Below are 14571 nucleotides of genomic sequence, written 5' to 3'. Positions count from 1 at the left end.
CGATGATTATCAAAAACAATTTGAACCCTCGAGACAAAAAAGGTTTCAATTATCTCTATGATGATAATGTTTCGCTCAAACGTGGGAGCATCACAACAACGTCACAATGGATAACATCACAACGATGTGTCAGTCACAATATTGTCACCGTGGCAACACAAAATGTGACAGCCGAAGGTCCATCAAGGTTAAAGGTCAACAACTAAACTGATATCACATTTTTTGTGTGAGAGATAATTTCATTGTGAGACTCTATTCTAGTGTCAGAGGCAGTTCAGTGAATTAAATCTGAAAAAATGAAATTTCCAAAACAACAATTAAAATGTTCACACAAAAAAAATAAAAGATTTTAAACATTTTATTGAACAATCCTACAAACCTTGTCCACTTAAGAAAATTAATGTTTAATTTGATTACTAAAGAATTAAACAGCGAAAGAACCAGAATATCCAAACACGCGCAACGCGCACGCTGACGCACATACATCATCACTATAAAGTAACACAATTAAGACAATGCGCGTGCACAGGCCGATGTTAATGAACGGAAAAGTCGCTGCGCGCTCACGTCGCTTGGAAACTAGTCTCTGGAGAGAAAAAGGCGAAAGAAACACGCGCACGAGCCGCTACTGCGTCAGTGCCAGGACGGGTCCAAACCCGGGTGTCTTTTTGGTTCTTGGTGTGGAGGGTGGAAGTTGCGCGGGTGTGGGATGTGGGGTCCTGACGCGAGGGTTCATGACACGCGGGGTCAACGGTCAACCTTTCACAAAAGTACCTGAACCGGCACCACTTACCTGTGCAGGTCCTGCGGCTCCGTCGCTGGTTCGGTTCCGTCACAGCATCACCTCCGAGTCCCTCTGCTGGCTGCCGTCACGTCGCATCGGTGAAAGAAAACTCCAGAAAAAGAGTGTCCGGAGTAAACTCGGAGCGAGTAAATCCTGGATCAGGAGCAGGACACCCCAGAGTCCTCAGCGCGTCTGCTCCGGGTCCTCCCGCATCTCCAGCACTTGAGACGCTTCGGCGGCGGAGAGAGAGTCCGAACACCCGAAGGGTGGACTTTCACAATAAAAGCCCGGCGTCAGGTGTGTGTGTGTGAAGAGAGAACTATATATAGAGGGGGCGGGAAAAAGATAGGTGGGCTATCGCGAGGTTGGCAAGTTTTTTTCTCGCGTCCACAAAACGTTCTCAATTCCCACTTACACACCGACATTTACTTACACACAATTTCACACCCCTACACATAAAAGTTACACACACTTACACAATCTTCAGATGCACGCTCACACACCAATGCATGTGTTTAATTCAATTCAATTCAATTCAATTCAATTTTATTTAAAGTGTCTTATCATAACAAAGTTATCTCAAGACACTATACAGATGAAATAAGACTAAAGTTGATTAAGGAAAAATAGATCCCAGCAATTCAACAAAGAGCAAGAAGCGAAACACTGTACAGTGAGCAATGGCGAGGAAAAACTTCCTTTTAAAAGGCAGAAACCTCGAGCGGAACCTGACTCATTGTTGACGGCCTGCCGCTTTGACCGGCTGGGAGGAAGGATGGGGGGGTAGACAGATGGATAAGGAGAGGAGTGAGGGAAATTATAGTGAAAAAAAAGAAGCGACTCACTTCATCCCATACGTAACCATTCCAGTGAACACACCGTCATACAAAAAACATTTGTAATCATTTCCTCAGAGAGTTGTGTAACTTCATTGATTTTGACGCAAACATGATCGCAGCAGAAGTCGCCCCCTGACGTCCCCCTGCGTTTTTGCAGAGCGACACAAAATAATGAACGTGGCGTGTGTTTGTGCGCGTGGATTGTGTGGGGTCAGAGGTCAAATAAGTGGCTCACCGCTGGTTATATGACGCATAGCGTTTATCGGTTTAAGTGTCGCTAAATATTACGAAACTGTCCAGGAATAAGTATCGATCTAATACAACCACCACCAATTTTTTTTTTTTGAAAATCACCCACACCTTTGGTTGGCTGCATCGGCTTTTAAAATGTTGAAAAAAATATTTCTAATGGGACAAGGTTGCGATTATTTTCGAGATCTGTAGGTCCACCTGAACCCACAAGCATTTGCTAGAAAGCATCCCTCAGTGGGGGGGAGCTCACCCTCGAGCAACTCTTACGAGTCCTTCTGTGTGTTGTGCCAGTGGGTTCCCTAACGCACCCGCCACCTGCTGTCCCATTTTTCTGTCTTTTGTGTGTCGATTCATAAAGACACTTTTTAACGTGGACCACAAGAAAGAAGAGGCAGCAGCTCCGACACCAACTTGGTCGCTTTTCTATTGAACTTTGCTGCCATCTAGCGACCCGAGCGAAGAACAATAAACTGCACGTAATTTGTCTTAATCTTGAAGCGTGAGGGGAACGAAATACGAGAGTAAAACGGGATTTTGAAATTCGCCAATATTTTAGTAGGTCCGATCTTGCTTGAATCTACTCAAAAATAAATCCTTCTGTTCCTGTGTAGAGTTTGTGTAAATTCAGGAATGCACTAGAATGATGGCTGTCACTTTTAGAAATGCACATTTGAATTCACTCTGCGCTCTATGTGAACAATACGCAGATGCCTTTCAACATTTGAACACAACAAAAACAACATGTAACACATTTAGTAAGTATGTAAGTTATGATTCTTTGAAAGCGCCTTTTTCATACAAGAGTCAAAAGGCGCTTCAATTAAAAAAAAAAACAATAAATTAGCTTTTAACATGTTCAGATTATGTTCATGATTGTGAATTAATGAGCATGATCTTATTGACTTTTTTGTTCGTTTGGAATATAAAATGTATATTTCTATTTCTATTATCTCTCTCTCTGTTTGCAGTGTGTCTGACAGGATCATCTATATCATTACCTGGTTCATGAATCTGGAGTAGTTTTTTTTTGTAGTGTGTAAATCTGCCTGGGATTTACTCGCGCTTCATGAAAGAGATCCAACGTATTCAGTTACTGGTTCGGTTGGAGCCCTGCGTGTATTTGTGTGTGTGAAGGTCTGCGTGTGCGTGGGTGTCTGTGTGTCATGAATTCAAGTAAGCCAAGATATAAACGGCTTTATAAACCATTGGTATGCTTGGGTTATTTTGATTGCTGAGGATGTGGCGCCTATACTTGAAAAATAAAGAATAATTCAGTTTATCTTTTTCATCACCTTCCTTAAAGTTTCCTGGAGAATGATCTCCACAGCAGGGATATCGTTTAAAAACGAAGACATCAGAACTTTTTTAATCAATAATCAATAAAGTCAATTGAATGAATACAGGCGTGTGAATCATGAGTATGGAATGATCTCAACATCTCCACGTTGAAAGAATTTCATAGTTTCGCAAAGCAGATGGAACCAAAGAACGTGGTAATCCTCTACTGTCCCCTAGTGGACCTATCGTATAACAACACCTGTCTGTTAACATTTAGATAACCTCACTGTAGAACTCCATGATAATACAATAATAATATTATTTATATCTCATCAGCTGTTACATGTTGTTATTCAAGTTAACAACCTGTTACATAGCTCTGTAACACATGATAACTTACCAGGTATAAGGAAAGCATTTAACTATAAGCATTTATTTTCAGTAGCTTTACATCGAACATGCAGGGAAACAGAAAACATTGTTGCTCATTTGATCCATAGCTCTAGAGCGACCTTCAGGAACGTATTCGTTTTTTGTCAATGAAACCACCTGCTTTTCAGCCACTTTTCTGGCAATGTCATTTCATTGCTTGAACGCTCCACAAAATGACTGTATTGGAAACTTGGCCTAAAAAGTGAAGGGAGTGACAGCACGTTTCAATTTAGTTCCAAATGAGTCATTATTGATCAGAACATTATCGTCCAGTGATAAAAATCTCAGTTTTGTTCCAAGGATATGACCTTGTTTCTGCCTCATTTGCTTCATCAGCCAACACCAGGTCTAACACAGAGCTGAGTCTCCTTGTCATCACTAGTTAAGCTTGTGACAAATCTGTTGCATGAGGTGTGTAACTGAATAAGAATCTTGACAAGCAAGTTCACTCACTTTATCTTTTAACTTGAGCTATGCAATATTTAAAACATTATGTATTTATTCTATTTATACCATATTGCACTATTTTAACTTATTTATATTTATACTTTTATATAAATTAATTCTATGCAACATTTAAAACGTTATTCATTTATTCTGTTTATACTATAATGCACTATTTTTAACTTATTAATATTAATATTTATACTTATATATATACATTCACTCTGCTGTGTTTTTTAACGGTTGCCAAGCAACGAAATTTCGTTGCCAGTTTCATTGCTGTGTTCTTCTGTGAAATGACAATTAAAGAAAGTCTATAGTCTAAAGTCTAATCTTTCTTCATTCCTTCTTAAAGGTGTGCACTGCTCTTTATGCTAACCAGTTGTAAGTTGGATGGAATGGTGCAGACTTCACATGCTAAATGCCATTTTGTTTTATAAACTGATTAAAACTCTGAACCCGTAAAACAAGTACAATTATCAGACGGTAAAATATTTGTTAATCCAAAAATACTTAACACTGGCAGAGTTTTTTAATGGTTACTTTATTATATATATATATTAATATTAATATATATATATTATGTCTGAAGTAACTGAACTATATACTGTATATATATTATGTCTGAAGTAACTGAAGTGATTTCTTTCAAGTGTTTCTTTCAAGTGTTTTGGAGACAAAATGAACGGATGAAATCTAGTTCCTTCTCCTGACCTTCTTTTCAACTGTTCCTGGTTCTCTGGTCCTATCCAAGACATTCTGGACACGCAGACCAGGGTAACTTGGCAAGGATTGACAGTGAACCCTAACATGATGACCTTTTATTACTATCTTTGTGAGTTTGCTGTGAGTACACCTTAGGGATTTAAAATATATTGGCATTAAAAGTAATAAAAACTATGATGATCATAATAATACTAATACTTAAAATGCATGGCTACAGTATATGGTTTAGCTGTTGTTGTTGAAGTTATTCGTAATAAAGTTATTGTAAAAAAAATAATAATAATATCATCGTTATAATGATCAACCTATTATAAACAGAGTCTAATCGAAATGTCCATTATGCTAGGTTAAAATATTATTTTTATTTTTTTTATTTAAACTTAAAGCGCCGCGATTTGTTGATATTACGTCACTTCCACTTCCTTGCTACCGTATCGACAAAGACAACCTGTGCGTTAAATTAACACATTTAAACCGTATTTTCTTCCCATGAAATGAAAATAATGACTCCTCAAAGCGAAAGGTAAGTTGTTATCAACTTTCTCCGCTTAAAATGTTCTATTTCCCTTTGAGTTTATCATTATATTATCCTAATTTATTTTTTAACTTTCTAACCTTAGGTCTCTACACTGTCAACTACTGGGGTCCTGCGCGAGAGATGGCCTGTACCATATGAGCAGAAGGATAGGGGGAGCCTAAAGTTAGTAAGGTAAAAAGTTATGATATCATAACGACACACACACACACACCTAATCTTATTTTGTTTTGAAGACAAGGAGAAGGTTCATTAGATGTGACCAAATACTGAAGTCTATGGAGAAATGTTTTACAAGGTTTGCAGTGATGAAGGAAATTGGACAAATGTGTGTAAGAACCTTGACTTGCCAAACACTTTTATAAATCGGCTAAAACTGCAAAAAGCTACTGAACTTCTTTGGAAGGTATGTGTTAGTATTTTAACTGTTTGTCTAGTTTAAATTCCACTATATTACAAAACATGTTACGTATAATAGCAAATTATCATTAAACGTTTTTTAGGACCTTCCTTTGATTGACAGCAGATTTAAGTAAAATGAGGAGCCTGCAGAGACTATCCATGATGACAATATAACTAATATTACTACTGAGGTAAAAAGTTAAATCAATATTTCTCTATCTTAAGGTTGAAGTTGGGGCTAAGGCTATTCAAAGGATAATGTATTTAAAAAAAAAACTTAATCTTGTCCTTTTTAACAATTCATAACTTTGTAAAGCTTTAAAAGTGTACTCCACTTCAGATTTTATATTAGTGTAATCCTTATCACAGCTCATTTGTCCTTTCTGTATTCTATATTCTAGGAAAAAGACACTGATGCTGAATCAGATGGGCCACTGTCTATAACTCGAGTGAAGAAGAAGAAACATTTTTCACATCAAAATTGCCACAGTCACCATGTTGTTTTCTTGTCAACAAAGATTGCTGAAGACACAATGCAGAAGAGTGTTCAAAGGACTCCAGTGGACCAATATCATTGCAAGGGGATTAAAGACAATCCATCCTTACTATTGGTTTCCAACGGCACCTTGTAAAAACAAGACTCTCTCAAAGAGGAGGGTTACTTTTCAAATGTGCAGGGCATTGTAGGTTTGAGGACTGCCCTGTTACATTCACCCTGAAGATGAATGGTGACAACACCCTAAAGGCATTTGTTGAGTTTTCAGGTGGCGAGGTGTGCCACAGCACAGCTGAATTAAAAAGACTTTAGAATGGACAGAAAAGCAGGAAAGACGACCTCATGCAAATTAACTTCTAAGTCTTAACAAACTCTTTCAAAAAGGAACTGGATCAGACGGGGATGTACTGCAAAAAGTAATGATGCACCCAAAAAGCATTATGCAGTGGTCCAAAAAGACACTTTCCATATTTTATAAACATTACAGTACTGACATCGTTTATTTGGATAAAACTGGGAGCATTGTACAAAAGGTCTGCGAAACCCATCGAAAGCTGCATCTCCCCTACCTGTGGCGACTTATGTGAGCTGTGACCACACCACAGCATCGGTGACGTTCTTCTTGCAGGCGTTCCAGACACACCTTCGGAAGCTATATGAAATTAAGGCTGTGAACAGGCCTGTTATGTTAATTTGTGACGGCTCTCTACACCTGCTTAATTCCATTGTGCTAACCTATTGTCTAATGTCACTTGTGGAAGTACCATGAGGTTGTCCCAGGTCAACTTCAAACAGAGAAGTTTGAGGTGTCTTTTAATAATCTTAATTTCATATTTAAAATGTAACCCTAAAGTTTTTTTTTTTGTTTTTTTTTGCAGTGTTCCTAACCATTACACGCTTGGCATGCTCAAGAAGCCTTTAAAGTACGTGGACACAGTGCTTCTTAATGCCACTGTGTTGTTTTCCAGTCCATGCACTGGAAACAATGTTGAAAGTTACTATGAAAACCTACAGATGCTTATATTGCAAATTGGGAAAATTGAAGTGGAAAAACAGCAAATTATTTCTGAGGATACAAGGTACATTTCTGTTGTTGACAGCATACAAGATGAGTATGAGTTGAAGAAAACATGTTATTGACAGGTGACGGTTACATATACATCAAGGTACTTGAGTCACACCATGGATGTGTGGGTAGAAGGTGTCAACATAAGTAAGAAACAGTAAGGTTTCATGATAAAACAGATCCTTTGTTGTATGCAGGATGTTAAAAGAGGAGGTCAGCAAAAGCTTAATTTTGCCATTTTAGATTTAGGGAAAGCTCATGACAGAGTCCCTACTGCAGAAATGTGGTACAGTTAAAGAAAGCGATGAGCATCAGAGATGTATGAAAGGGTTGTGAAGGATAATGTAAGTATAGCAACATTGAGAAAGGGGTGCATATGCATGTTTTTCTTTTATTGTCCAGAATGATATCACAGATACAGACCTTGAAAAACAATTCTTCTGGATGGTGAAGTAAATCCATACCATGCACCAGACTATATTGCCAGGTTGGCAAAGTATTTTCTGCCACATGCTACTCTGTAGTCAGCTCGGATGCCGGGTAGGTTTTAAAAAGTCTTGAAAGTCTTTAAAAGTATTTTCATTTTCAGGCCGCATTGGCAGACATGGCACTGGGCCAGCATACTCAAATTTCTCCCCAAAACACAAAGAAGTCAGTCCAATAAACAGGTAAGGCTATTCTGTTTCCGTTATTTAAATGCATATATATGATTGCATTTCCTTTAAGTTGCAATTAAATTATTTAATCATTTTCAGAACTTCACAAACGACAACCGAACAAATAATATGGGATAATGGAAAAGAGTCAATGGAACCTTAAAATAATTATTTTCCAGAGAAGGAGACTCGCGCGTCTGAATGACTTTGTTTTTGTTTAAAAAACAATGATTTACAGCCAACGTAAGGGAATAAGACGACACTGAAAAAGTTAGGAAAAGAGTAAGACATTTACTTTTTTGATGAATATTTAAGAATTACTTTGCATGCTGGATATTTTACAGTCTCTCGGAGTAGAAACTGAGCGATGGAAAGAAAGGCATCAGAGACGTTGAGGACTCTTTAAAAAAATATTCCCTTCAAAGCCAGGAAAAAGGGTATCTTTTAATATAATGATTAAGTAATGTTTTGTTAGTAGCAATGAATCATATAAATAATAATGTACAAACGATAACACAACTATAACCAGTTATTACAATGTAAAATATTCAAGATGTTTTTTTATTTATCAGGAACAGTCTCCAAAGATGGCCCCCACTGCAGAAGATGGAATCTGCATTTAAGGATATTACACACATGTCTTGTAAGAAATAATTTAAACTAGCTATTTTATAAAAGCTATTTTATTTAAATGTATTATAACATGTTTTTTCCAGGTACCTTCCCCAAAGATAGTCGCCACTGCAGAAGATGGAACATCTGCAATTGAGGTTATAAGATACAAATCTTGTACAATGAAGCAATTTGATTTAAATGTATAAATACATGTTAAAAAATAATCTTTCTATTTAGATAGATGGATAGATGGATGGATAGATAGATAGAACTTTATTGAATTGTTTTTCCAATTAGCACACAGCAATACAGACGATAAAAAAAAGAAGAACAAGAACAAAGTCTCTATAAAAAGAAAGTAAAAGATGACACAATCAAAGTATAAAGATAAAGAATGGATAAAAATAGATCAAAAACAAATAACAAAGACAAAGGATACAAAGATTAACATAAAATAGAATGTCATGATACTTGCACTCCACTTCTGCCCCCAAACTCAGAATTATAGAGTCTAATAGCCCGAGGAATGAATGAGTCCTTGAGTCTATTAGTGTTGCATCTGGGTAGGAGCATTTGTGCTCCATCTGCCTCTCTGCTCATTGATGACAGTGTTGAGAGGATGACTGTCATCATCCATGATGGACAGTAGTTTGTTCAGTGATGTCCTCTCAGCAACTGTCACCAGTGAGTCCAGCTTCAGGCCAACCACAGACACTCCTCTTGGACACATTCCCACCCCAACACACCACAGAATAAAACAGGACACTGGCCACCACAGACTGGTAGAACATGCAGAGGAGTTTTCTGCAGATGTTAAAATGATCGGAGCCTCCTCAGAAAGTACAGTCTACTCTGTGTTGCAGGACCAGTTTACTGTCCAGCCACACACCGAGGTACTTATAGTTGTCAACTATCTCCACCTCGTCGCCTCTGATGGACACTGGACGTTGCTTTGTCCTGGACCTCCCAAAGTCCAAGACCAGCTCCTTGGTCTTTGAGGTGTTCAGCTGCAAGTGGTTCCTCTCACTCCAGTCCACAAAGTCACGTATTAGACTCCTGTACTCTTCTTCGCTGTTGTCCCTGATGCATCCAACAATGGCAGTGTCGTCAACATACTGTACTTCTGGACGAGACTCAGCTCTGAGTTGTAGCAGAAGTCTGAAGTATAGATGGTGAAGAGGAGAGGGGCCAGTACTGTCCCCTGAGGTGCTCCTGTACTGCACACCAAAGTGTCAGACCTGATGTCCTTCAGCCTGACATACTGTGGTCAATCAGTAAGATAGTCTGAAATTTAAATATATATTTAATATATAATACAAATATTTACCGTTGACAATGTAGTTCAAGGGACCAGACTCTCATTCAAAAGCTATGTATATGCAAAATAAAATACGCATACAAATAGAAACTTATTTAAACATTGTTCCAAAAAACATTATTTTTACCAATTAGGGTCATATAAAAATGTCACACAAAAATGGATGTCAAATATATTTTTACAGGAAAAAAAAACTTGACGTAAGAAAGGACTGGGAGTTGAAGGACCCCTCTGTGGCAAAAATGATGGCCCTTCAGAAAACAATCCTTTGGCTTTCCGGACCCACAAAAATTGGTGATTTGGCACAACTGCTCCATACAGACTACTGGCTGACAGGTGATGCCATCGACAATGCTACCTTTTGGCCAAAGACCATATTGAAATTCATGGCTTCCAGTCGGTTTTGCCTTTTGCTGCGCTGGCACATGGGGGGGATAGAGGCAACACCTCAGATTGGGATGGGACGTTCATCCAGATGTTGAATGTCAGGGGGAACCGCTGGGTCACAGTTAGCAAAGACAATGCTGTTGCCGTTTACGACAGTGAACAGTCACCTCTGGATGCAGGAGCAAAACAGGCATTGTCATGGATGCTAAGACCCCAGCAGAGACAGTTTACGATTGTTTATCCTGCTGTCCACACAGAAGGGAGCAAAGTTCAGGTATATGAAGAAGTTTGGGTTTGTTCACGGTGTTAAAAACGATGCCAGTATCTGTTGTCAATAAAGAAGTTACACACCAAATTTGCGTTCAAAATTAATAGATTTTAACTGACATTATGTTAATGATTTTAGGGCACTTAAAGCAATGAAGACTACTTTTTAAAATTAGTTGTGAAACTCAAAAGCAATGTAATATATAGAGCCATGAAACTAACCAAGCATTTATATTTCAATTTCTTTGAAGTTTATTTAATGTAACAAACTTGTTATTACCATATGCTGAAATTGCTTTGAAATAAATATTTCCAAACCTACAGATAAATATAATTTAAAAAATGTCATCATTAACATATAATGACTGGTCTATTTCAAATTTCTCCAGTAAAATCCCACCAAATTTACAGGGATAGTAGTGAAGGTCACCATGGATCATAATCCTGTGGAATTTTCACTAACCTTTAAAGGATTATTTTCTATATAATTTTCTAAATTGTCATAATTAACATCATTTATTTCAGATTTCTTTAGTAAAATCTCGCCAAATTTACAGGGATAGTAGTCGATGTCTTTTTTTTACTAACCTTTTAAGAGTTTAATTATATGACATTTAAAATAAATGTGGAGTTATTGAAATATCATAATGATAATACTTTTAAATTGACCTGTACATACCGATACATTTTCGCTATAACCCTATTATCACAATTTAAATGAACTTGTAGTTTTGGCAAAATGAAAACAATATAATTTTAATTGGAATATTTACATTAAAAAATGTGCTTAAGCCCAATCCACTGAAACTTTTTCTAGATATTAGCTCTTCTTTACCCCACCCGAACCCACTCCACTGTGCGATTGTTTCGAGCATCAAGGTCTGTCACCACTCGTCATAAATCCCAGAAGTCTCCTCCTCCAAGTGACTTGTTGTATAAACAAAGCAATGCATGATCACAGCTGGCTGCAGGAGGAATGAAGCCCATCATTACCCGGTCATGAGCTCTGCTCTTATAACCTCTCTTTCTCCTTTTAGAGTAACTTAAATTAGTTGCACTTTGATACCGATACTAACATGTGGCTAAATGTGTGAACATGATGGGAAACGGTCTCTCACCGCGACATCTTCCCTAAATCTAAAGATGTTTCGGATAAAGAGGCATGACAGAAAAAATTATTTGCTATCAGGTAACTTCTTACTGGGTGATAGATGTCGAATAACTGGGCCTGCTTCCGGTTCTAAGAGCCGACTTGACCTGCAATCCGCCCAGAACCTCTGGATGTGTCTCTGGGCTGCCACGTTTTTTGGAGAAGTGACGTCAGGAACCGTTACTGGTCCGGGGTCTGCTTGGTCCCGCCCCCCCAGGTCCAGGCATCACCGTGACTGTCAAGCTCTGCTCCAGGGAGGAAGAAGAAGCTTCGCTGGTTACTAAGTGACGAGTCGTCGTTCATCAGACCAGAAGGAATAGTAACTTCCTGACATAAAGAGGTGTCAGTCTGTTCCAGAGGCAAAGAGGAGATTCTAACCCGATGGCGAACAGAAAGAATCCAAAATTGCCCCGCAGCAGAAAAGGTGAGTCTTCTCCGGCCCGAACTCCATTCAACATTTGGCGTCTTTAAGTTCGTGTTAGCGCTGTCGCGGTAATAAAGCAACGATATCGGCACTGAAAAAGATAATCTACACCTCCTGGATCTGTTGTAACTATCGGCTAAAAAAGTACGCGACAGTGCACGATGTGCGCGGAGCCAGAGCCAGGTTCCCACGGTTGTTGCGAGAGTCAGCCCTGCTAGCCGCTATGTTAGCTACTAGCTGACTCTAGCTGCTGCTACCTGATGCTAACTGCGACGTGACCAAAGTTGTAAACAAACATCTGCAAACGAGCTTCCCAGATGTTGAGGCTCGTTCTTATCTGGTATGGGATGCATTGATGGACGATGGATTCCTTCAGACATGCCGGTGTGTCTCAGGTACTCTCTTATATATTTTAGGAAAGTATATTAAAGAGAAATTCTAAAAATGAATGAGTGTAGTAAGAAAGAAGGGATGTGTGTAGAAGTAACATGGATTTGTTGATCATTAGTTGTGTAGTTTTTAAGTTAAGACGTGATAACAAACTATTTCTACTCTGTTTTCATGCTTCATGGATTTGACAGACCCTTGAACACTGTCCCACCAGCAGTCTTCACTTAGAACCATATTGTATTTTATCCAGACTATGGGACAGTATTCTAAATTTTAAGGTGTTTGTGATTGATGGACCACATGGCTATGACTTCAAATGGTTTATTTTTGTTTCTGCATGTCATTGTTTGAAACTAATTTAACTAATGTATGTTAATTGAAAGGCGCTATATAAATAGAGATTATTATTATTATTATTATTATTAATTCACAATTTGCCAAACAAATTAAGGGGCGTTTTGTTTTTTATATCTTCAGTGTCCACATCTACTATTGTTCTGACTGTCACATGACCACACCAGCTTTTGCCAATAGTTTCCCTAGTTAACTATGTCATGAGTTGAGCCATAATGAGAGCGAAAAAATGGCAGTACTTGTTTAATTGTTCAACATTGTAGCCCTTCTGAACACAAGTCCTTCAAGTGCGGGTTAAGTGGTAAATACAACTTTTAGCTAAATATTTTGCAAATTATTCCACCCTCTGCTGCATTACTTTAAATAAAAGTCAGACATTAGAATTACATGACGATGTTAGTCTTGCATTTCCTTCTATATCATGTTTTTATATCTCATCAGCTGTTACATGTTGTTGTTTATGTTGGGTGCAGCAGATGCTGCCATTTACCTCCACTTTAATCTCAGCTTTGCTTATCACCTGAAGTTCAGTGAAACCTTCTCTTTTCTTGGTACTATATTTTAGTTTATCTTTTATACACACCTTTTTTGTTTGATTGTTATTTTAGTGAAGGAGATATTGATTTTCTAGATGTTTTATGTTATATAGTATTCCTTATTTGCTATGTGTTGTTTACTAGTGATAATAAGACTAATATCTGACTTTATTTTAGAAATTAATTTTATATTTAGTATGCTGAGTGTGCTAAACACAGAGAATATCATGCATTTTTTACTAGCATCGATCAATATAATAGTTCTCCACATGCAAATCATATCAAGTATAAAAAAGTTGAGAGTCGGAGCAAATGACTGCCGCTAATTCGCTATACCTAAAAAAAACAACAACACTGAATTTGTCTCTGTTAATAAAAAACACATGCAAATGTGTCTTCACCTTCTGAGTGTGTTAATATTGTATATTAGTATTCCATAACCATCATTAATTAACCATTACTAAACTAGTTTTAAAGAGGGTGTTCTCAAGATTAGCATCCATTAAGGGTTCATAGTAGTACAGATGCAAATAATTGCGATCATAAACATGTTTTGTGTCATCATTTCTAACTCGTATGAAGTGAAAAATTGCTCAGGTTTACTATTATTTTGCTGTATTTTAACCTTCACTATGGATGTCAATAGTATGGCAGTGGAAACTTCTTCCTTTAGCGTCAACATAATCACACATTTGTCGGAATACGGAGGGCGACTGAATTTGTTTGCTTTTTATTTCCAAAACGTGATTATTACATATATTTGCATAAAAACAAAATTAAATATGAATTGAAACAGAAAAATATAAAAATCTTAGGTCTAAAAATAACTTAACCTGCACTTTAACACTCGCTGTCAAATAATTGTTTTGAGTCGAAGACAAGTACATTTGGGAGACGATCTGTCGACAGAGGGTCACCAGTCATTTGACCATAAGAGGTTCTTCCCTTAAATTTAGGTTACTGGATCAACTGTACATCATAAAGCAGGATTAATGTCTCAGCGAGGAAACTTCATAGTTAACACGTAGTTGTCGATAACATAAATTGAATGTTAAATATGATCCAGTTTCTCCGAAATAATAATGCCACAGTGTTTGCAATCTATATTTACCTAACTTTTCCCTCAAAATCAATGGCTTTTCTTTACTTGTAAATGGCGATGTGCGTTCCCTCGACTGTTCAACATTCATGGCTGTGATTGGTCAGCTGTAGCTAAGGCC

The 14571-nt window shown here is 37.7% G+C and overlaps 1 protein-coding gene and 2 long non-coding RNA genes across 3 annotated transcripts in view; 2 read left to right on the top strand and 1 right to left on the bottom strand.

Moving 5' to 3' along the window:
• The window catches only part of LOC148082206 (sodium channel protein type 5 subunit alpha-like), a 64938-nt gene extending 64101 nt beyond the window's left edge, over nucleotides 1-837 (bottom strand). Inside the window, exon 1 of the mRNA XM_087790190.1 lies at nucleotides 794-837. The gene's annotated coding sequence lies outside the window, so the exon portion shown is untranslated. The remainder of the gene's footprint in view (nucleotides 1-793) is intronic.
• Nucleotides 838-5572: 4735 nt separating this feature from the next.
• On the top strand, nucleotides 5573-6837 carry LOC148082205 (uncharacterized). The gene is made up of 3 exons (XR_015710836.1): nucleotides 5573-5696; nucleotides 5794-5883; nucleotides 6094-6837. It is a non-coding gene; the product is annotated as an uncharacterized LOC148082205 (long non-coding RNA).
• A 213-nt stretch (nucleotides 6838-7050) lies between these two features.
• On the top strand, nucleotides 7051-10541 carry LOC148082204 (uncharacterized). Its single transcript, XR_015710835.1, has 5 exons — nucleotides 7051-7922; nucleotides 8010-8153; nucleotides 8255-8553; nucleotides 8627-8680; nucleotides 10028-10541. It is a non-coding gene; the product is annotated as an uncharacterized LOC148082204 (long non-coding RNA).
• The last annotated feature ends 4030 nt before the right edge of the window (nucleotides 10542-14571 follow it).

The sequence above is a fragment of the Callionymus lyra genome, chromosome 4, assembly GCF_982586985.1.
Source record: "Callionymus lyra chromosome 4, fCalLyr1.hap1.1, whole genome shotgun sequence".
NCBI lineage: Eukaryota > Metazoa > Chordata > Actinopteri > Syngnathiformes > Callionymidae > Callionymus > Callionymus lyra.
Note: the sequence above shows the minus strand (reverse complement) of the source record. Positions and strands in the feature narration are given on the sequence as shown.